This window comes from Bidens hawaiensis, unplaced genomic scaffold (assembly GCF_021521415.1).
Source record: "Bidens hawaiensis isolate Kalapana, Puna unplaced genomic scaffold, B.hawaiensis_p1.1 tig00009543_1, whole genome shotgun sequence".
NCBI classification, from domain to species: domain Eukaryota; kingdom Viridiplantae; phylum Streptophyta; class Magnoliopsida; order Asterales; family Asteraceae; genus Bidens; species Bidens hawaiensis.
This window is the reverse complement of record NW_027491711.1, coordinates 194,973-217,047: the sequence shown is the minus strand read 5'-3', so window position 1 is coordinate 217,047 and position 22,075 is coordinate 194,973. Positions and strand designations below refer to the sequence as shown.

Sequence of the window (22,075 nt, the reverse complement as noted above, 5' to 3'; positions counted from 1 at the left end):
CGAATGTCTAATAAAGTGAGGTGAATTTTTGGACTTAAGCAAAGGGTTTTGAAAAGGGGTTTTTGTAAGGTTTTCCATGGGGGTTCTTCCCGCGGAAGTCCTTGTCACTTGCAGAAATTCCCGAGTTTCCTGCTTGGTCTTTGGGTATGATGCGGGTAGGTCTGTAACCTCCTCGCAAGTCAGGAGCATTGAGTCTTAGTTGTGCGGATTCTCCCTGTGGTTCTGGTAGTTTTTGAACATAGTGATCAATTATGTCTAAACCACCAATTCCATCTTGGAGCCTCAAACAACGTAGTACTCGATGTTCCCGCAATGCGGGGATATTACTTCCGTTTTCACAAGCATTGCCCAGAAGATCCTTCCTGGTTTCAATTCTCAGCGGGTGCTAGGTATGTGAAGGGTTTTGCCTTTACACTGTACCTGCGTCCGTCTTACGGTTACTTTACTTCCAAGGTATTCCTGGCGTCCATTCCCTGCGGGTGCTAGGTATGTGAAAGGTTTTGCCTTTACACTGTACCCGCACCCGTCTTATGGTTACTTGGTTGCCAAATATTTTGGCTTCAATTCCCTGCGGGTGTTAGGTATGTGAAGGGTTTTGCCTTTACACTGTACCCACACCCGGCTTATGGTTACTTGTTTGCCAAGGTAAGGGATATTTTCCCGCTTACTTTTTTGAACCTTGGTCTTCAAATTTTTAAATTTTGAAATTTGAAGAGTTGGATGGATAACAACCCAATACCTCAAACGTCGTGCGACGGTTTCTTCTGACTGTGTCAGGACGTGCCAGAAGTTATGGCGACATGACATTATGTGGTCATTCCAGTTGCTTTTTCAGGCGCGTGGGCACGGGATTTCGGGCGCGTAGCCGCGAAATCTCTGACACACGTCCTTTTTGACAGCTGTTGCCAGTTCGCTTTTGCCACGCGTCATAGTTTCATTGCACCTTTGATTTCTCTCTCTTCCGTATTAAATTCATCGCATTAATTGCGATTGCTATATAAAGGGGGAGAAGGTTATTTGCAATTCACACTTTCCACTTTCATCTCTTCTTCTCCAGTAATTCCCGGCGAATTTCTCTTTTTCAGTAAAGCATTGCTCTGAAATCTCTTCTTTCTTCCACCATGTCTTCTCACGATGCTGATGATCAGAAGACTGCTGGCGAATGCCAGTGTTATCTTCCTGTCGAGCTGTACCAGTATATCGTCAGGAAGTTCATGCTCGAGTCTCTCGAGCCTGAGTTTCCTGAGCCCCACCATACTGTGTACGATGCCCCTAGTGGCAAAATCGGGGTTTATGCTGCATTCTTTGTCTACGGGAACCTTAGGTTTCCGTTGACAAAGTTTGTGTACCGTGTCCTAGAGAGGCACGGTGTGCACCTGACAGAGGTGCACCCCATGGCCATTGCCAAGGTCCGGCACTTTGAGTGGGTGTGCCGGATACTGGGCCTTGAGCCCCTTGTTGACCGCCTGATGACCTTCTATACTTGGAGGTGCATCCAAGGGTGGTACACTCTTACAACCCGTATCAAGGGTTTAAAGATTTGTACCACCGAGCGGAGTCTTCGCTCATGGAGAAGAGAGTTCTTCTTTATATCCGCTCGAGCCATCCCCATTGCCATGAAGTTCAAGAATGGCCAGCCGCTTCCGAACCTTCCCGCCATCAACTACGAGGAGGCGGAATGGTTCGCGAAGATATCCCGGGTCCAGTCCCCGGTTTTCCGTTTTCCGGAGTCGGCGATGGTGATGCTGGGGATGAGCCGGGTGTGGAAGGCGGCGAATGCGGATAAGGTTCCGATCGTCCTTGAATATGGTTCGAACTCTACCCCTTATGGTATGTCTTGTTTCTTTTTTGCTGACTACGATTTTTTCTAACTTTCTTGTTGATTTCAGAGGGTAACGATCTTCAGTCGCTCCTGAATCCGCGGGAGGAAGATGGTCCTGCGCGGATGGGTACTCGTGCTCTGGACGAGAACGAGTTGCCCATCTTAGAGCAGACTGCGGGTCGGTTCGTGGAGGTTTACCCGCCAGGCCAAGAGATCCTGAGCCACCGACGGCCAGGTAAGCCTATCTTCTACCCTGAACCTCTCAATGCTGTGCCTGCTGCTGGAGTTCATGACATTTCTTCTTCTGAGGAATCCGCAGAAGGTCCTCCACTGGTGCGGAAGAAAAAGGCTGCCGTCGGGAGAGGCAAGGAGAAGGTGGCCTCTACGGCCGACCCGGTAGTCCTATCTGACTCGGAGTCAGATAATGCAGAGGTGGCGGGGAAGCCCGGTGGTGAGGAGACCACCGCTCCGGAGGCTGCAGGTGTTACCTCCGGGGAGGCAGCGACGACGACGGTTACCGGTGTCAAGAGGCCGGCTCCATCGGGTTCGCCCCCGCTCGTCCGTGCGTTCAAGCTCAAGAAACCCCGTAAGTACCCCCATAATTCTTGTCTAGATTTGTTGTTTCAAATAAATTTTTCTAACACTTTTGCTTGTGCAGGTGTGGATGTTGACGCATTCCAGGGTGGAGTTGGAGTAAGTATTCCCCCGCCAATGACGGTAGGCTCGGTCAGCCTTCCCGAGGCGTCGACCCAGGCGTCTACGCTTGCTTCCGCTGGTTCCAGCCTTCCTGAGGCTGTTCCAGCTGAGAAGGTGTCTCCGCCGGCCGTGAGTGCAATTTTTACAGCATCTTTCACGGAGCCGGCGGTTACTGTTGCTGAGGAGACGGCGCCAACAATGGCTACCACGGCGGCTGCCACTATACCTGCGCCACCGGCACCGGCGGCCGGACCATCAGGTACGCGCCGGGCTTCCCGCCGATCTACGCCACCTTCCCGTCTGCCTGACCTGTTGGATGGATTTCCTTTAGGTTCAGGTGATGGGTTTGGCGGCTATCGGCCTGTTATTGACCCTACAGGTACGTAGGGTTCTTTTTTCTTTGTATATTTTTGTCATCTTTTCCTAACTGCCTTTGTTTCTTTTGCAGTGTCGGATTCCAATGAAGTGTATGTTCCAAGATGGAACATACGCCGAGGAACAACCCTTCGCACCCCTGTGGAGTGCGTGGATTGGGCTCGCCACGCTGCTCCTCATGGTGCGTTGGGGGAAGCCATGGCTAGCAACCAAGAGGGTAGGCTAACCAATGAGCTTCGGGTTCTCCAGGCCCGAACGCAGCCCCGCGTCGAGCTGCTTTGTCGTGAAAACGACAAGTTAAAAGCAGCTCGCGCCAAAGATGTATCTGAAGCGCGGGCTCTTCGGGAGGAGAACCGGCAGTTGGCCGCTGCCGCAGCCGAGAAGGAGAAGGCATTCAAGGCCCTCGAGGTTGAAGTCCAGGCGCGACTCGAGGCCCGCTCCAAGGCTGCCCAAGCTGTGAATGAACAGCTTCGGCTGGCCAAGGAGACTGCGCGAAACTCAACTGAGAGGGCTGCCAAGGCTGAAGCTGTTGCTGAGCCACTTCGCGAAGAGAATGAGCAGCTTAAATGCAAATTAAAGGCTCTTCAGCATGCTCATGACGCCTTGGCAATGGAAGATGCCAAGAAGCTGCAGGAGATCCTTGACCAGAGGGGGATGCTTGACCGTACTGAAAGGAAACTCAAAAGCGTCGAAGAAGCTGCCGCCAAGGAAGTTCAACTTGCCAACCTTGATAAAAGCGGAGCCGAACGTGCTTACAAAGAAAGTCAAGCTACCCTCCAATGGCTGCTTCGAGAAGCGTTGCCTGAGGTATCTTCATCTTTTTCTTCACGCTTTCCGCTCGTAATTAGAAAATGTTCTAACTTGTAATTCTTTTGTAGGTTGTGCGTCGGGTCCTTTCAGAGACCTCTTACGACGATGCAATGAGCGCAGCCCTCAACGCTTCTCATGAGGATGGGCAGAAGACTGGCTTCCTGCTTGGTCTAGGGTTTGCTGAGAGAGGCTTTCCGCCCTCCAACTTCCCTTTATTCAATGTTAATACTGAAGCTGCTTATGACCAAGCTGTGAATCAGTACGCTGCCTTCCCGCATCCAGTGGTGGAGAAGGTGAATGAAGCTGCTGCTGCTGATGATGGGCTAAGCATCCTTAAGGCTTTCCTTGGGCAGCCGCGCTCTGACGGTGCTGGTCCAAGCGGAGGTGGCCCTGAAGCCTGATCTTGAAGATCCCTTCCCCCTGCTAGGATAGCCTTGTATAGATTTCTTTTAGGCGGGTAGTTACCCAGCCATTCTTGTAATTGATTGTGAAATATTAATCTCTTTGCGTATAAGATTGTTATTTCCTTGGGTTCTTTGCTTTATAAACTTATGACTTGTATACTTAGTTTAAATTAGCAATTTCCCAAGTGTTTAGAATAAGAACCTTTGAACGTGGTTGATGATGGGTTAAAGTTTCGCCTCCTCCTTCGTGATTGTGCGGGTAAAACCGTCACTTGCACTTGGTAGGATGGCTAATTTTTACCCTCTATCTGACCTGCGTGTAGGTTTTCCTTTTCGAAATTTCTAAGGCATTAAGTTAAACCTTTGAACGTGGTTGATAATGGACTAAAGTTTTCGCTTCCTCTTTCGTGATTGTGCGGGTGTAACCGTCACTTGCACTTAGTAGGATGGCTTTAACTTTAGACCTATATCTGACCTGCGTGTAGGTTTTTCTTATCCTTTTAAGTGTTCATAAGTTAACCTTTTAACGTGGTAGACGGTAAGTTAAGTTTGGCTTCCTTGTTCGTGATTGTGCGGGTAAGACCGTCACTTGCACTTACAAGGATGGCTAAACTTTACCTACATCTGACCTGCGTGTAGGTTTTCCTTAGAACTTTTTAACATTTTGGCGTTGTGTTTATGCGGGTATTGCCGCCTTCCACACGCAACTACTTCTTCCCGTAAGGGAAGTTCATAGGTTACAAGCTATTAATACATCATGAAAGGAGAATCATTTCCATTAGAAGTGGCTCTAGGCCTTTTCTTTACAAGTTGGAATTGATCTACATATAACATTTGCGTAATTGAGCTCCATTCCATGTTCTAGGGATGGGAGTGCCATCGAGCCTTTCGAGCCGGTACGCGCCCTTTCCCAGAACTTCTTTGATAATGTATGGCCCTTCCCAAATCGGGGCCAACTTTCCTGGGCGTTGTTGGTTCGAAGCCTCGTTGTTACGCAGTATGTAGTCTCCTTCCTTGAAGTTGCAGAGTTTTACCCGCGTGTTGTAGTATTTTTGCATTTGTCGTTTGTAGTTTTCTTCACGCACGGCGGCTAAGTCTCTGCGCTCTTCGGTTAGCATAAGGTCTAACCGTCTTTCCGCATCATTGTCTTCTGGTTGGATTAAGACCCTTGGTGAGGGTAAACCGATTTCTACTGGGATCATGGCTTCAGTGCCATAAGTGAGACTGAACGGGGTTTCTCCCGTACTGGTCTTCTTCAGCGTTCTGTTTGCCCAAAGGACGTGTGGAAGCTCGTCCACCCAACCGGATCTATGTTCCAAGAGTCTTCTCTTTATGCCTTCGACGATGCTCTTATTTGCTCTTTCCACCTCACCGTTACCTTGCGGGTGTGCCACTGAGGTAAAGGTGTGGGTGATTTGAAGTTCTTTCAGCCACTGCTGTAGCTTCTTGTCAGCAAAGTTGGTGCCATTGTCGCTTACCAAATTCTGTGGAAGTCCAAAACGACAAATAATAAATTCCCAAATAAATTTTTTGATATGCTTTGCGGTTGTTTGGGCTAAAGGTTTCGCTTCTATCCATTTGGTGAAGTAGTCAATGGCTACCACTAGGAACTGAACATTCCCAGCTGCTGTTGGAAATGGGCCTGTCACGTCAATGGCCCACTTCTGAAATGGCCACGAGGAAGTGACAGGAACAAGTTCATTTTTCGGGCGATGCGTGTTGGGTGCGTAAAGCTGGCAAGATTTGCATTTTCTGATGTATGCCAACGCGTCCATATGCATCCCCGGCCAGAAGTATCCCGCGTTGTTTAGCTTGGCTACCACAGCGCGGGGGCCTGCGTGTACTCCACAGATGCCTTCGTGAACCTCCCTTAGGAGGTAGTCAGCATCTTGGTTGTCCACGCATCTTAACAATGGGCCAAGAAAGTTACGTCTGTAAAGGGTGTCATTGACCAGCTGATAATTCAGTGCTTTACAGCGTAGTTTTCTTGCCTGTGACTTCGACTCTGGTAACGTTCCTGCTTCAAGGTATTTTATTATTGGGGTCATCCATGTTTCTGTACTGGTTTGGATGACACAAATTTCCTTGTGCGGGACTGATGGTGTTTCGAGGAGTTCCACGCGGATGTCCTTTCCCAAGTGGGTGAAGGCCAGTGATGCAAGCTTGCTTAACGCATCCGCAGATTTGTTTTCGCTGCGCTTGACGTGTATCACTTTACAATCATTAAAATCGCGCATGATGGCTTTGGCTTGGGCAAGGTACAGGGCCATTGTGTCGTTCACAGCCGTGTACGTCCCGTTTATTTGGTTTGCCACTAGCATGGAATCTACGTGGGCTTCCAAATTTTTTACACCCATCTTCCGCGCAATCCTCAATCCGGCCAGGAATGCTTCATATTCAGCTTCGTTATTCGTACTTGGAAAATCCAGCCGAATAGCATAAGTATATTCCTGGCCTGCTGGATTTGTTAATTTTAACCCTGCGCCTGAACCCTCGTTACTAGCTGCTCCATCAGTGTAGAGTCGCCAGACTTCATCGATTTCGTGTGCTGGGGAGGGTTGAACCTCCTCCTGGCACTCTTTCTCCCGTGAAGCGGGGACTTCTGCAATAAAATCAGCCAGGACCTGACCTTTAATGGCTGGTCTCGGCTTGTATTGGATCGCATATTCTCCCAATTCAATTGCCCATTTGGCTAGACGTCCCGATAACTCGGGTTTGCCTAGAACATTTGAGAGTTTGAAGTTGGTGAGAATAGTGATTGGGTGACCCTGGAAATATCGTCTCAACCTGCGTGAAGCGTGAATAAGTGCCAAGACCAGTTTTTCCAGGGTAGAGTACCGGGTTTCCGCGTCTGCCAGCACGCGGCTAACATAATAGATTGGCATCTGGATGCCTTTTCGTTCTACAAGCAGGACTGCCCCGGTTGCTCTATCTGTTGCGGAGAGGTATAGGATTAACTCCTCCCCCGCTTGTGGTGCTGTGAGTGTTGGGAGTTCGATCAGGCGTGATCGAATCTCCTGAAAAGCTGCTTCCGCTTCTGGTGTCCAGCGGAAGTGCGTTTTCTTTAAACAATTTCTTAGCGTTGACACAAATGGGAACGATCTATCCGCATGGTTTGCCAAAAAGCGGTTAAGCGCGACTAGTCGTCCATTCAGTGTTTGAGCCTGTTTTATGGTGGTAGGTGATTCCATTTTGACAATGGCTTCGACCTTTTCAGGGTTCGCTCTGAAGCCATCTTTGGTAATAATGACTCCCAAGAACTTCCCTTCTTCCACCCCAAATGAACACTTGCTCGGGTTGAGCTTCATGTTTATCTTTCTAAGTGTGTTGAAAGTTTCCTCAATGTCTTTCAACATCGCCTCCGGCTCGGGGCTTTTGATGACCAAATCATCCATATAGACTTCCAAGTTTCTCCCAATTTGGGCGTGAAACTCTTTGTCCATTAGTCGTTGGTACGTGGACCCCGCGTTCTTAAGTCCGAACGGCATCATTTTATAACAAAATGTGCCATCGGGCGTCCGAAAGGCGGTTTTGTCCTGGTCATCTACAGCCATGTGGATTTGATGGTACCCCTTATACGCATCCAAGAAGCATTTAAGGCGAAATGGTGCCACCGAATCCACCTTGAGATCAATTTCTGGCAACGGATAACAATCTTTGGGGCATGCTTTATTCAAATCTTTGAAATCTATGCACATGCGCCATTGTTTGTTATTCTTCGGTACCATTACGGGATTTGCAACCCATGTTTGATATTTGCTAACGCGCACGATGCCCGCATCAAGGAGTTCCTTGACTTGGGTTCTGCACGCGTTGGTTTGCTCGGGCCCCATTACTCTGCGCTTTTGTACGATCGGCGTAACGGCCGGATCGCATTTGAGCTTATGCTCTGCCTTACTCCGGGGTACACCAGTCATATCGGCTGGTGTCCACGCGAAGATGTCTGCGTTTCGCTGCAGTAAGCGCTTGAGTAAGGTGCGTGTTGGATCGACAATTGTCGGGCCAATGGTAACGGCCTGATCGGGATATTTCCCATTGAATGCCCACTGTTCAGGTTCAGTGATGGTTTGTTTGGCCATCTTCGGTTTGGGTTTAGAGGAGACAGATGCGATGCATACCTGGGGAATGCCCGTGATCATCGCTACGCCTTCAGTTGTTGGCCATCCCATCATGCCGTGGACTGAGGATACCACGGCGTTGAATCTTGCCATTCCGTCTCTCCCGAATAGGATGTCATACGTATGATGTGGTTTTTTCATTACAACAAAATCCACATCCTCCGTTCGTGAATAATTCCCATCGGTGAGAGTGACGGGGAAAGATAGGATGCCCAAGGGTGTGTTCATGCTGCCGTCAAACCCTTCCATTGAAGCGTAGACCGTCTCCAGGCGTTCCTTGTCTTCATCGTCGAGCTTGTCGAAGAACTGCCTGTACATCACTGTCGACGATGCACCATTGTCAACGAGGGTGCGGGAGGTGATGTAGTGCCCCAGCTGGCTTTTAATGACAATGGGGCCTTCTTTGTTTGGGCCTCCCGGCACTCGCGGGAAGCGCACTTCTGCTTCCTTCCATGCGCATGGTTCGGTTATCGGTCTCTTTCTTCCTCTGACCTTACCCTGGACCATGTTGATGCTAATGTCGACGGGCTTTCGTCCGTTACCCCTGTACCTGTTGTCGTTCCTTCCCCCCTTCTTGATAGATGCCACGAGGTGTGCGAGCCTCCCATCCTTGACAAATGTCTCGACGATGTCCCTCAAGGATGTGCACTCCTCAGTGCTATGGCCCTTTGTCCCATGGAAGTCACAAGACTTGCTTTGATCCGCATTGGGTTTCTGTCGGATCGCTGGGGCTTTTGGCCATGGCAGTTTTTCCGTGGCGAATATCTCCGTGACGCTCTTGGTGAGTGGCGTCCAACGGTTTTTTCCGGTTCAAAGGGTGCGTGTTGTCCCTTCCGCCAACCAGAGGGCGAGAGCTTGAGGGGGTGTCAAAGTTTATCCTTGACTGCCAAATACCTTGCCGCCTCTTTTTGTTTAGCCGGGCGGTTCTCACATTGTTCTCCCTTGTCCTCTGTGTGTAGAGGTTTGTATTCTGGGGGAGATCTCTTCCCAGCTGTTTCTCCGTTTCGGCGAAGCGCTTGGCTGCCGTCATTATGGCATCCCATGTGGATGGCATGCCGTCTTTACCCGTCAGGGTGCGGATAAGTTCTGGGTACTCAGCGCCCTGAATGAAAGCGGCGCGAACGAGGTCTTCGCTGATGTTGCCCAGACTCAGCTTCTTGGAGTTGAAGCGGGTGATGAAGTCCAGTAAGGATTCATCCTCTTCTCTCACACAGTTGAGGATCGTCCACTGCTCCTCAGTGTGCTTCCTCTGTTGACTAAACTGTTGACTGAACTTGTTCTGGAAGTCTGCCCAGTCATAGATGTGGTGGACCGGTAAACGGTCGAACCATGCTCTGGCTGCTCCTACCAGAGTCATCTGGAACATGTAGCACCACGTGGGTTCCGTCCAGTTACTGACGGTTGCCCCCGCAATGAACCTGTTCAGATGGTCATCTGGGTCGGATATACCATCGTATGTGCCAATATTGGACATTTGTTTGGCACTCCTCGGGGCGATTGCTTCTGCAATGTCCCTTGCAAATTTTGACCTTCCTGCGTTTGTGGCAGTAGGTCTAAAGGCCTTGGAGAAGTCACGCGAGCTTTTTTCCGTGACTGGTTGGAATGCTTCCCCAAAATTCCTTTTTGGCTGGGGATCCGTTTCCTTACGCTTCCCTTTCGCCCTATGGCGAGGGTTCGCGTCGGTGTCGGAATCTTCCATCTCGGCGTCTGAGTACTCGTACTCACTACTCATGTTGAGGTGCTGGCGAGTACTACCGAATTCCTCAGCTTGTTGGACTGAACGCAAGCGTTCGTCCAATTCAGCCTGAAATTCTCTTTGACGTGCCTCGGCCCATGCCTTCACTTGATCAAGTGTTTGGCGAGGGGCTCGAGTTCGTTTTTCCAGCTGGGCATCAGTGAATCCCAGTGGAATATTTACTCCACTTGCCCCTACATGAGTGACTGGGGTAGTGTTCGTAAAATGTACTTCACTTGCCCCAGCTTGGGTGGCTGGGGTAGTGTTTGTAAACATTGTGTTGCCGGTGTTTACCCCAGTGGCTGGGGTTGTGGTTACCGGAATTTCTCTAGTCATCTTGGAAGTTTTGAAAAACTGGAGAAAGATGTAGTTCTAGCTTTATGCACGGATGGCGCCAATGAAGAAACACTAAGTGACCCCGGGCAGATTATAGGTAATCTGGGGGCTAAGTAATGTTTCCCACGAAGGTTAGGTCCAGCAGAGTAAGTTGTACTTCAGGGAACCTGCAAAACAGACACCGTAAGCTCGTCACTGAGAAGGGGGGGGTTCCTCCTTGTGACCACCCTCCGGCGTGAGAATCAGTCTATATTGCTCTTTGAATATAAAAGTATATGAATACTATTAGAGCAGTTATCAAGTAAGTTATACGAGATAGTAGATGATGAAATGATAATACCATTTGCTGTCTTTTATAGCCGAAGGTGGGTTTCCAAGGGGTTTAGCCGGCCCAACACGCTACCAACTGTAACCTATGCACGTGCCCTACCTGTGAGTGGTGGATAGGTAGCGGCTGACACAGAGCAGGCGTGCCGTGCACTCTTCGTCTTCTACCAACTGCAGGCTAGGCACGTGGTCTGGCAGGAGTTGGTGGGCAGGCGGCGGCTATTGGTCACAGTGCTGTGGCGTGCTGTCTGCCACGCTGCTGTCAGTAGCGTGTAGCTATTAGTCAGTGAGCTGTCGCATTCTTGGTCAGATCTTTTGTCTTTACCTCGTCAGGTATCACGCAAAAGATCCTCCATCATACGGACTGGCCCATTTTGGCGGGAGTTTTCCCCCTCCCGCCTTTGCTCATTCTTTCAGGTGACACTGAATATTTGTAAGTGTTAAGCCTTATGCGTGTAGCTATGCTGTGCGGGTAGCCTTCCCTGATGGCTTGTATCCGCAACTGCGGGAACAGGCGGGTTACTTTACCATTGGGAGGCTTTTCCCTGCGTATGCAGCCTGCATACTGCGCGTAGGCTTCTCTGAGCATGGTGGGTCCTGCGGGAGTAGATGGTCTTTGCGCAGACATCCCTGTTCAAGGTGAGTCATGCGGGACCAACTGAGCCCTGCTGGGACCTACCTCTTCACCTATGGAACTTTATGGATGCCAGGCTGGCAACCATATTTCCAAATGAGCACATTTGCAGTGAAAGTAAAAAATATTTTATCAAGTCATTGTCACAAAGGCCATGGAGTGTGGCTCACAAAAAGTCACTTTGAGCGTTGAGGTGGCGTGCGTGGCACCACTGAAACACTGTGCTGCCCTCCTCCTTGGTCATTGGTGATGGGGTGCAAATGACTATGGTATCTCCAAACCCTCCAATCAGGTTTATTTTATTTCTTGTAGTTCTTTTTTATTTCTTTTTTGTTTTTAAATAATATAATAAATGAAATGATAAAGAATGAAGTATAGAATGAGTTAAGTGTTGGTGTTGACTGATGAAGAAAAAGTTGACATGACACTGACGTAATAAATGATAGAGAATGATAGGAAGTGACTCATAACACATAGTCTAAGCATGGGAGCCTTTTCCAATATGATGTTTAATGGTTTTACTTGAAAATAAAATTAAAAGAGAAATAATTAAAACATAACTTAGATGATTTGACATGATTTTAGTGGCTCAAATAAACAAACAAATAACCCAACGCCATTTCCCCATTGAGCTCATATTAGACCAAAACACCTCACCCTTTAGTGGTGTGGGGCGTTTTTTTTTAAAAGAAAAAGAAAAAGTAAAAAGAAAACGAAGGGGAGCAAAAGTCCCACCCCATTTTATACATGAAATCTTCAATTTTAAGTTCTTAGTTCACACTTAAAACGTACATGTGAACATGTCACTTCCCCAAAATCGTGGACCATCGCATGCAACTATGCAAGTTGCCACAATTGTGGTCACATTTTCAAATTTTGTGAGTCTGAGTGTACTTAATGAGGTAACCTAGTTTTGGGTATGAAATTTGGGCTTCTATCCAATCCGGTCCAACATTTGGATCTAGAGTGACCCAGTACACTTTTCTACATGGAAGAGTGGAGGACGGAAAGAGTGTTATCTTTATGTTTATTGAAACTTTATATAAGATTTATGAAAATACTAGACTAGTCCAGCCGTTCTAGCTCAGTTGGTAGAGCGCGTGGCTTTTAACCACGTGGTCGTGGGTTCGAGTCCCACGGATGGCGTTTTAGCATAGAATATTTTTAATTTATAAAGAGTGCTTCTTATATATCAAAAGTTCAAAATGGGCCAGTGTCCCAAGTCCAATGCCAAAATTTCATACCATCTACGTTATATTTACGTTAAATACATTTGTGTTTGAATATCCTTTGTTCTCATAAACACACTAAAATCTTCAAAGTATAGAATCTCAAGTACGTGTAATGTATGCATTGTGTATAATCTTGTCAATGTGGGACAGAAGGGAGAAGGTGTTGCACAATGCACATGAGGTGTTTGCCATTGTATATATTTTGAAGACAATTTACAACTCTTTATAAAAGGCGGAGTTAATTTAGGGTTTATGTTGAGACAATGCACGATGAGCCCAACACGCTATGGTCTAGAGCTAGGCGACTAGATGTTGCCAAAAGGAAGATACATCCACATGTTAATAGAGATATCTAGGATCATCCCTGAAAATCCTTAAGAATTCTAGGTTGCCCACATCGTCCATACTTTGGTATAGACCTGTACTTTCATACAATTTGTTATAATAAATCTTCTAACAATGAATATGATAAAAATTAATCCGAGTAAGCGGCTGACATTAATCAATGTTATAATTTTATAACAAATTGTTGATCTGCTGATTTTATAAATAAATTAAGGGGTCATTAATTTTCTTCAATTTTATTAAAATATATACGAACACTAACATCATTAAACTGGTTTGACCAAACAATGACACATTCAATTACGTACGATTTACATGTTAAACAATATATTTTTCGCCCCTCAGAGTTGTAATATATAAACACTGATCAGAATTTAAAAGCAATTGCATTAAAGTTATATTTTTGGGTTAATAATTAAAAAGGTACATATAGTCTAACCTTATGGTACGATCATGTTTATGATTATGGGAATTAAATAAACTTCATGCACATGCTGATCAATGAATCAAATTGTTTATATCTAAGATTTTGTTTTAACATTATCATAATAATAATATTAATAGTTAAACACAAAATTTCATATATAGGGAGTTTTAAAAGCAAAAGACCCTCAAAATACTCAACAAGCTTCTAATAACATTAACAAATGAACGTAGAATACAAGCACACACAAAAATTTAACATGTGAAACTTTGGTAAGAAGAAAGTTCCAAACTTCCATCTGACTCTACAGGCACAACCTTCCATTCGCATGCAACCTTCCATACTTTCACTTGAGGAGCCATACTTTTGCGAAACTTGACTCAGGAAATTTTGAGGTTCATCAGTGTGGCCTATATATACAAGTATCTATAGCCTTAATGGGTCTTGTTATGTGTTAGTTTGGTTATGTTACACATGTCACATCATATTATAACAAGTTATTTTGGTGTGTTAAGATATACGTATGATTACTAGGACACTTTCGGGCCTAAATGGGTGTTCCTATGCGTTAGCAAGTTATTTTAGCACACGAAAAGTTTTATTAGATTGTAACAAGTCATTTTGAGGTATTAAGACACGTGTATGGCTACTTATACTTTTTGGCCTTAATCGGCCTTACCATGTGTTGTTGGTTTACTTTAGGTTACACAACCTCATTAGTTTATAACAAGTCATCTTGTTGTATTAATACATGTGTATACATAGTTGGACTCTTTTGAGCTTAACGGGTCTTGGCATGTATTAGTGGGTACTTTAGATTATATAAGGCCACGTTAGGTTATAAGAAGTCAATTTAAGACATTATAGATAGACTTAAAAATAATTTTGTACTACATCACATATCCAGATTTTACAAATGAATACCAAGTTTGCGATAATTTACATATCCCAAGCTATTGTATCTCTTCTAAATCTTGATTTTGAAAAGAAACTAAGAGAGAGAGAAGATGCAATTATATGTACTAATTCAACTATTTTTTTGGATTAATTCTATCAGATGTTAATCCTATTACACCGCCTCAGACACCATGTGATATAGATCCATCCATCGACGCTCCAATTTCAGGCACACTTAATTCAAAGACACATACCAATTACACAAAATTAATAAAGACATGTGAAAATGGAGAGGTTTAGCCTGGGCATAGAGGAAACCAATTGTAATTATAGGTATTAAACGATAACGAAATGAGCATTTTTTTTGTTACCATTTATAGGTTGCAAATTGTTTATGTTGCGTTGCCGTTTATGGTGGGTTAGCTACATATAAAACACATTAACGACTAGGACTTGTGTCAAAAGAATTTTGAGCATCAGCTACCAGTCTACCACTCATGCAGCGACAAGGACATGCAAACTTTCAAAGGGGCCACCAACCACCCGAATCACTGTAGCAAACCCTTCCTTTACTCTGAATGGAAGTAGATCCCTCTAACTCAAGCACAAAATTAATGTTGAGTCAACAATAATCCATAAAGGCACCACCAAGAGGGATCGAGACCAACTCCTTATGTATAGGATTCCAAACATACTTTAAATGTCCATCCTAGTAGGGGCTTCAAAGCTTGACTGAGATCATTCTCATCCCATCCTCTATCTTCAAACAAAAAATTACACTAAAACTCACTTTATTTTATTTCTCTATTTCAATTAAATAATACTTTTTATATCTTTTATTGTTACATTTTCTCTTTCCTTCAATCACAACCACTTTCAAAATATATTAAAAAATTTTAGGGGATGAACAGTAACTTTTCAAATATACAGAAAAATCATTACTTTTTCTAAAATATAAAAACTCTTCACTCACAACACCCTGAATTACTCTCTAAATTATAAAAACATCTCTCAAATAATATAAGGGGTTGGATAAGAATGCTCTAAAAGAAAGTGGAAAGAAAAGGGGCACACTAGCTGCAATCAGACTAAAGCACTAATGATTAATGCCTACAAATAGCGCTTTAGTGATAAGATAGGGTATTTCAAGAATTGGTTGATCTTAATGAACTAACTAGAATCTAAACTACAATTCCGATCAAGTCTTACCAAAATTGGATTTCATTTTCCTGTCATATGCGCTTAGACTTTGATTCCCAGTCCAATATTAGTTCTCGAATATCTTAGTTTACATGTAGAAAAAACTCTCCAAATTGATGACCTCCCTCAGTGGGACCCACGACAAACAATTGAAATATCTAGTTGGGATATTATATTTAACTATCATCGATAAATTACCAAAGGATAGTCCGTAATAAATTCGCACCTGAAGAATGGGTGAAAAAGATGAGTGGAACTCTTAGATGAAATGCCGTCTTCACTTTCACCGATAGATTGTTAAAGGATAGCTTGAAAGAGATTCGGTCCCATCTTTACGGCCAATGTTTTGGCTTGCGGTGGTCGTTGGTAATCCAATGATGACAATCTCAATTTCTCAGCATATTGTATTTGCTGGTGATTCATTGCTCATGATAAAGATATTACCATCTGTTGGGAAAACAATTGTTTAAACTTTAATCAATCTTAATGTTTTGATAAGGTATATTGGTTTTTAATGATCCCAACTTTGCATTTTAGTCACTGCTGGTCCCAACTAATGAATTGGCTACTAATGATCCTAACTTTTAATTGCGCTTGTTGTTTCGGTGGCTCGAGGAATAATCAGGTTTGGAGGGTTCGGCTTTGTTTTCTTTGGGTGAGGGAAAGGGTTTTTCAACGGGTTTCTTGGACCCCTTCAATGTCAAAGTCCCGGCTTTGACTTGATTATCGGTCAACGTTGCAGCAAGGTTGATCGCGTCACCAAGTTCCTTGGGAGAACTACTAAAGACACTATCTTGAATTTGTCTTGGTAGTCCCCGAATATTCTTATCGATGGCACGCGAATCGGGGGTGACGAGGTGCGGCACCAACACACTTAGTTCGTTGAAACGGGTGGTGTAAGCGGAGTGCTCACCACCCTCTTGCTTAAGGTTCCAAAACTCATACTCCAAATTCATAAGCTCATTGGGAGGACAAAACTGTCGGGTCATGAGATCTTTCAATTCGTTCCATGGCAAGGCCATGGCAGCTTCAGCACCGCGGGTTGACTTTTCCTTGACCCACCATGTAAGAGCGTCTTTCTCGAACATACCTGTAGCGAATCGGATTCGCTTATCATCAGGGCATTCAATTTGGTAAAACACACTTTCCACCTTTTCGTACCACTGGAGTAGGGTAGTGGCACCTTGAGTTCCATCGAAATAGGTAGGTTTGGCATCGGTAAAATTCTTAAAGGTTACAACGGGAGCTGAAGGAGGGGGAGGAGGAAGGTTAACGTTAGCCATGATGTTCTGGTGCATCTGGGTCATGATATTGGGGAGGACCGCTATCAGGTGCTTAGTGATCTGGGAAGTTATCTTGCGGCTAGAGGTTCCAGATGATCGACGCTTAAGATTGCGGGAGGCCATTCTACGAACAAAGATTTCGAAAATTGTGAGACTCGGAATAGTGCATGATATATATAAAGAAAATTGATCTTTTGTAAAGTTTGTTAAAATATGAAAACCATAAATATAATAAGTGTTGTGAGGAACTTAGAGTTTTCATGAACCACCGTGGACTCTTATGTTCCAACACAAAAATTGAAATTTCGAAAATAAATCGAACCAAAAGCTGGGTATTCGTGTATCACCACAACTTGACAGACTTTCGGTTAAAATACATTGTAAAACATGGAGGGTCGGAGTCACACGTTGCATGAACCACCATGACTTGTGTGACATCCTAAGGGATTCAACCATATCCTTATCACAAAGAGGACATGATCAAGGTTGAAGACATAAAGTGGTGACTCGTACGGCGTTTGGGTAGTACATTTTGGCCTAATAAGTTTCATGCCCTTCCCGAACTCTCCAGGTAAGCAACCAGGTCCAGCGTCTGATTGGATATATGCGCATTGCTTATCCTTAGGTATCATGAACCTTGGTGTCAAGAGTTCGGGAAACAAGAACGTCCCCCTTCCAGTTACTACATACCTGCCATGACGAATCATCTTTATACAGAAGAATTATCGGAACACCCAAACGAAACTTGTTTGTAAATCCTTTGAAAATTTAGATTTTTAGGCCTAAGCCTTGGACTTGTGTGTGTGCTTGTGTTAATGAGGCGTAAACGAATTTAAATGGTACAGCAACAATAGTAAGTGCATTCAAACAATCAAATACAGGCCCACATAATTTTCTAATCATGCAACCTAAACAATTTAAACAATTAAGCTATAGCTAAACTAAAACATTAAGTCTAATGCCCTATCTTATAGCCACGGCTTTGTTACTAATCTGTAATACCCCGGCTTAAAGTGGAAACGCCCGAGTGTCGTACAGATTCTTCTAACACACGTGACACTATTTGGTGACAATAATAACATTAATTCATTTAAAGAATCATGTAACACAATGTTTAAAAGTAACCATACAAATCCATATTACAATCAAAATGATAATTTTGTTTATTAAATAACTTAAACATTCTAAGTGTCTTTTCGTCTTCAGCCTCTAACAATAGTACCTGTAACATATATATAAAATACGGTAACTAACTTAATAGCTGGTGAGTTTCCCACAAGTTTGAATAAATACATGAAAACCTTGCAATTCCATGAAACTTGTAATAATTAACCTACTTCGCATGTAATGTCCTTTCCAGTTGGCAACAGCCAACGTAATTGGATCGGGGGTCCCTTTTCCACTCGTAACAAAATGGTCCTGAGTGCAAAGGAGGCGGGGGGCGTATGATCATACTTATTGAGGCAACCACTTGCTGAGCACATAATCAAGTAAGCACATTTAATACAAAAGTCCACGATATGAATTGCAGTTTAATAGCTGAATATAAAATCGATTTGCGTTTATTATGATATATATGCTACCCCCTAGAAGTAAAAGCGTTAAAGGGGGGGGGGGTGAGGAACTCACCTTAGTAATTGAGGTAAAAACGGAAATCCGAAAACGTTGATAAGATTAATAACAACCAAAGAACCGAACACGTCACGACCTTCGAGATGAGCGATCCGCACTAACCATGATAAAGAAATACAAGACTTAATCGCTAATCTTACGGGGTTATTTATTGTGTAAACTCATATCAAGAATTAATTAATATTATAGCTTTTGATTATTATATTAATGTTTATGTTTTAACGACAACTTGATTAATATTATGGTATATATATTTAAACGACAAAAGTACGAGGTTTGCATGTTCGAATTACTTAAACTACAGATTATAAGTTGGTATTAAAATTATTGTTTAAGCAAAATGAATTTTTAAAGAATTAAAGTTTACTTTTATCATTAAGAAATGATTTTTAATTACGGTTTACGATGACGGAAATTTTGGTTTTTAAGTGTAAAAAGGTGAGATATATTTTACATTTAATTTATATAATTTTTATTTAGTTTATAAATAATTTTATAGTTTTATCATTATTTGTAATTGATTAAATATAAATATTAAATTATTGATTTATAGTATCTAATAAAAAATAGTGTCTGAAACCCGGGTCTCTAGGTTGCAAGTTCCAAGTGTTAACCAAATGTTCTGGAGCTTATATTCATTAAAGTTATGGTTTTTATTACTTAAATATAATAACAGATCATGATATATTGATTAATTATATATAACAAAAAAAATATGTTTAAAAACCGTCTAACCCAGGTTTCGAACCCGGGTCCCGCGTATAGCACCAACATAGTCTAACCAGTGAACCAGAAGCTTAATTCGTTTACATTATGAAAACAATTACATATATATGTTACTACAGATTCATCTTCAAGGTTAAAAAACCCTATATTTTGATTCTCTGATCTGGTTCAATAATCGATCAAATTATGTTAGGGGTTTTGATCAGCGGTTAAACGCCGTTAATATACATATTTTACTTACCTGTAATTATCTCTAATTCGCCGGAGTAGGTCTCGCCGGAAAACGAACACCAAGAGATTGATTACGGCCAACAGAGTGTGATAGAGAGAAAAAGAATGGTATGAGCGAGTTTAGATGAACACAAGGGTCGTATTTATAATGATTAGTGGAGCGTATGAGTCTTAATTGTTTTAATTTGATTATCATATATTCCGGTGAATGTCAAGGGGAATAAATTGCGGCTACAGGACGTTATAACGTAATTAGTCAGTTAATTATAATATAATAACGATGCCTTAAGGCCGTTAGAATGATTATTTAAGTTAATTTGCGTGAATTATGGCTTGAATTGGGTGGTCGGAGCCGCCGGACCTCCGTCGCCGGAAAAACGGGAATCCAGGGGGGTTGGGGCTAGGTATAATTAAAATATATAATTTGAATTGAAAATATTCATTTTAGTCCCTGGAGTATTGACTAATATCAAAGTTGGTTTTAATATTTGATATAATATTTAACAATTTCGTTTCTACCCTGAACTTTTAGGATGCTATAATTTCTGACTTAATATAAGACTCCTATTTACGCGTTAACCAGTAAGCTTGATTAACGATTAAGTTCGGGATTCCATAATTGAAATAGAATTAAATGGACGAACGTTGAACATAAACTTCGGGGAAACTTTATTAATGAATGAAAAAAATAATAATAGTGATAGTACATCAACATGACCTAACGGGTCGGGTTTACAAATACAAATACAAGTCAAAATTTGACGAATGTCACAAAAAGGCAATAATTGGGACCATTAAAAACCAATATACCTTTTGATAATGACTTAATTAAAATAATTTGACATAAAATAGTTCTAGTTCATCATTGATAACTATATGTCATGTACATGTCCCTTAACACTTGATTGAACATCATTAGTCACAATTAAGCAACGTCAAACTTAATCAAGTCTATACACAGTCATGATCAAGATTATCAAGTCATGTATACCAAGGGTTAAATTAAGATTTCTACACCAACATGAAGATGAAAAAAATCACAAGGCTAATTCATTGAAGACTAATTAATAACTTAGTTAAGATAGGTTGTTATTTTTTATAAATTTAGGATAAGCTTATAAAATAATATATTTAAACACAAATGTTTAAAAATATCAAATATTTGAATTTCAATTATATAAAAGACTTATTCCACTCTTTGTAAGTCTTCCATCTCCTTCATTCATTAGACAATCAAATCTATTAAAGGGCAAATCAAACTCATATGTGAATAGGTTGAAGGTTTGGTTGAAGTTTACAAAGTATGTTTAACCAGTTTGGTGAAATACTTGGGTTGTGTTGTATGAAGAAGTGAGAAATGATTGAGACATGCTCTAACATGTGTTGGTCAACATTAGAAGCCAAAATATCAAGATAATGACCACACATAACGTTCATATTGGTAAAACCAATGTGAAGTGGACTGGACGTCGTCGGGCCACGAGTCCCTTAGCCTTGTCGATCTCTTACATACTTGGCTATAAATAGAAGACTTATTTAAGCTAACTCTTCACCCCATTGCTTTACCACAATTACCCACATACTTTAAGGTTAATCTCTTACATTATTCAAGTCTACTAAAGTTTCAATTATATAGAGAGGAGATTAAAAGTGTAGAGCAAAAGAAAGAGCTTTTCTAAGCTATCATTCATCAATCTTAATTTTAATTTAAGGGGTCAACACTAGAGGTTGATCTATTGTTTTGACAAGTGAGGAATCATCATTAGCCGGTGATTTGAAAGAGCACCACATTATCTCTATATAAAGTTGTTTTGTATTGGGTTAGGAACTCTATCATAATGTAGAGTTAATTAGTTTTTAGGTAAGGACTCACTATCTTGATATAGTGAGATTAGAAGAAATTGCAATACTAAGCACTTAGTGTGCTTGATGAATAAAGTGATCACTTTCTTTGAAGAGTGAGACTTTTGTATGGTGACCCCTACCATTTAGGGAGACGTTTATTGAAGATACATAGTGAATTAGTTAATATTTACTTGAACCTCTATAAATCCGGTTGTGTCATCTCTAGCCCTTAACTTTTTACTTATTTGTGTTTATTATTGTAAGTTGTAAAAATAGTTTAACAAAGTTATTAGCTCGTAATTTTTCTGCACCGTCAATTTTTCTTTTATTTTTAAATAGAACCAGTTAGCCGGGTCGTCGTCGGTGATACTTTTTTTTCTAGTTGTTTATCTTGTAAAATTTGTAAATACATGTATTATATAATATAGTATCAAATTATTATTTTTCTTACAATATATTTTTTACTAATATAGTTATCATATGATTCATGTCATGTCAACTTGAGCACAAAAAAGCCTTTTTATAAAGAACTAATAAAGAAAAAGGTGAAAAACTCACATGGTGAGAAGAGGTTTTTGTTCCTGAGAATACGGTGTTTGAACTCTTAAAGGGGTTTAAATAGTTAACTAATTAAGTAACTTCGAGTTTACATAATTAATGATGACCTAAGGTTTTAAGAAAACCAGAATTAAAGAATTTTTATCCAGAATTAAAAGAAACCATCTTCTGTACGGAAGCTCCAATGCATCGACCACCATTGTTGCTTCATTTTACATCAACGGCCGCCGGATAATTTCCACTTCTTTATATGCTCATCCAGATGTACATCAATGAGCCTTACCCTATGTTTTTCTTGTCTTATAATTCAAGTAATCATTAATGTTATGATACTGAGTGAAAAAGTTAAATAACACGTACTGATTTTTTTAACGACAAATATTACTTTTACACTGTTATTACACCATTATATAATAATACCATTGCCCAGGTTTGAACCTGGAAC

The 22,075-nt window shown here is 42.3% G+C and overlaps 1 non-coding gene across 1 annotated transcript; it reads left to right on the top strand.

Annotated features, from left to right (window-relative positions):
• The first annotated feature begins 12,330 nt into the window (after nucleotides 1-12,330).
• TRNAK-UUU (transfer RNA lysine (anticodon UUU)) lies at nucleotides 12,331-12,403 on the top strand. The gene has a single exon. It is a non-coding gene; the product is annotated as a tRNA-Lys (tRNA).
• The last annotated feature ends 9,672 nt before the right edge of the window (nucleotides 12,404-22,075 follow it).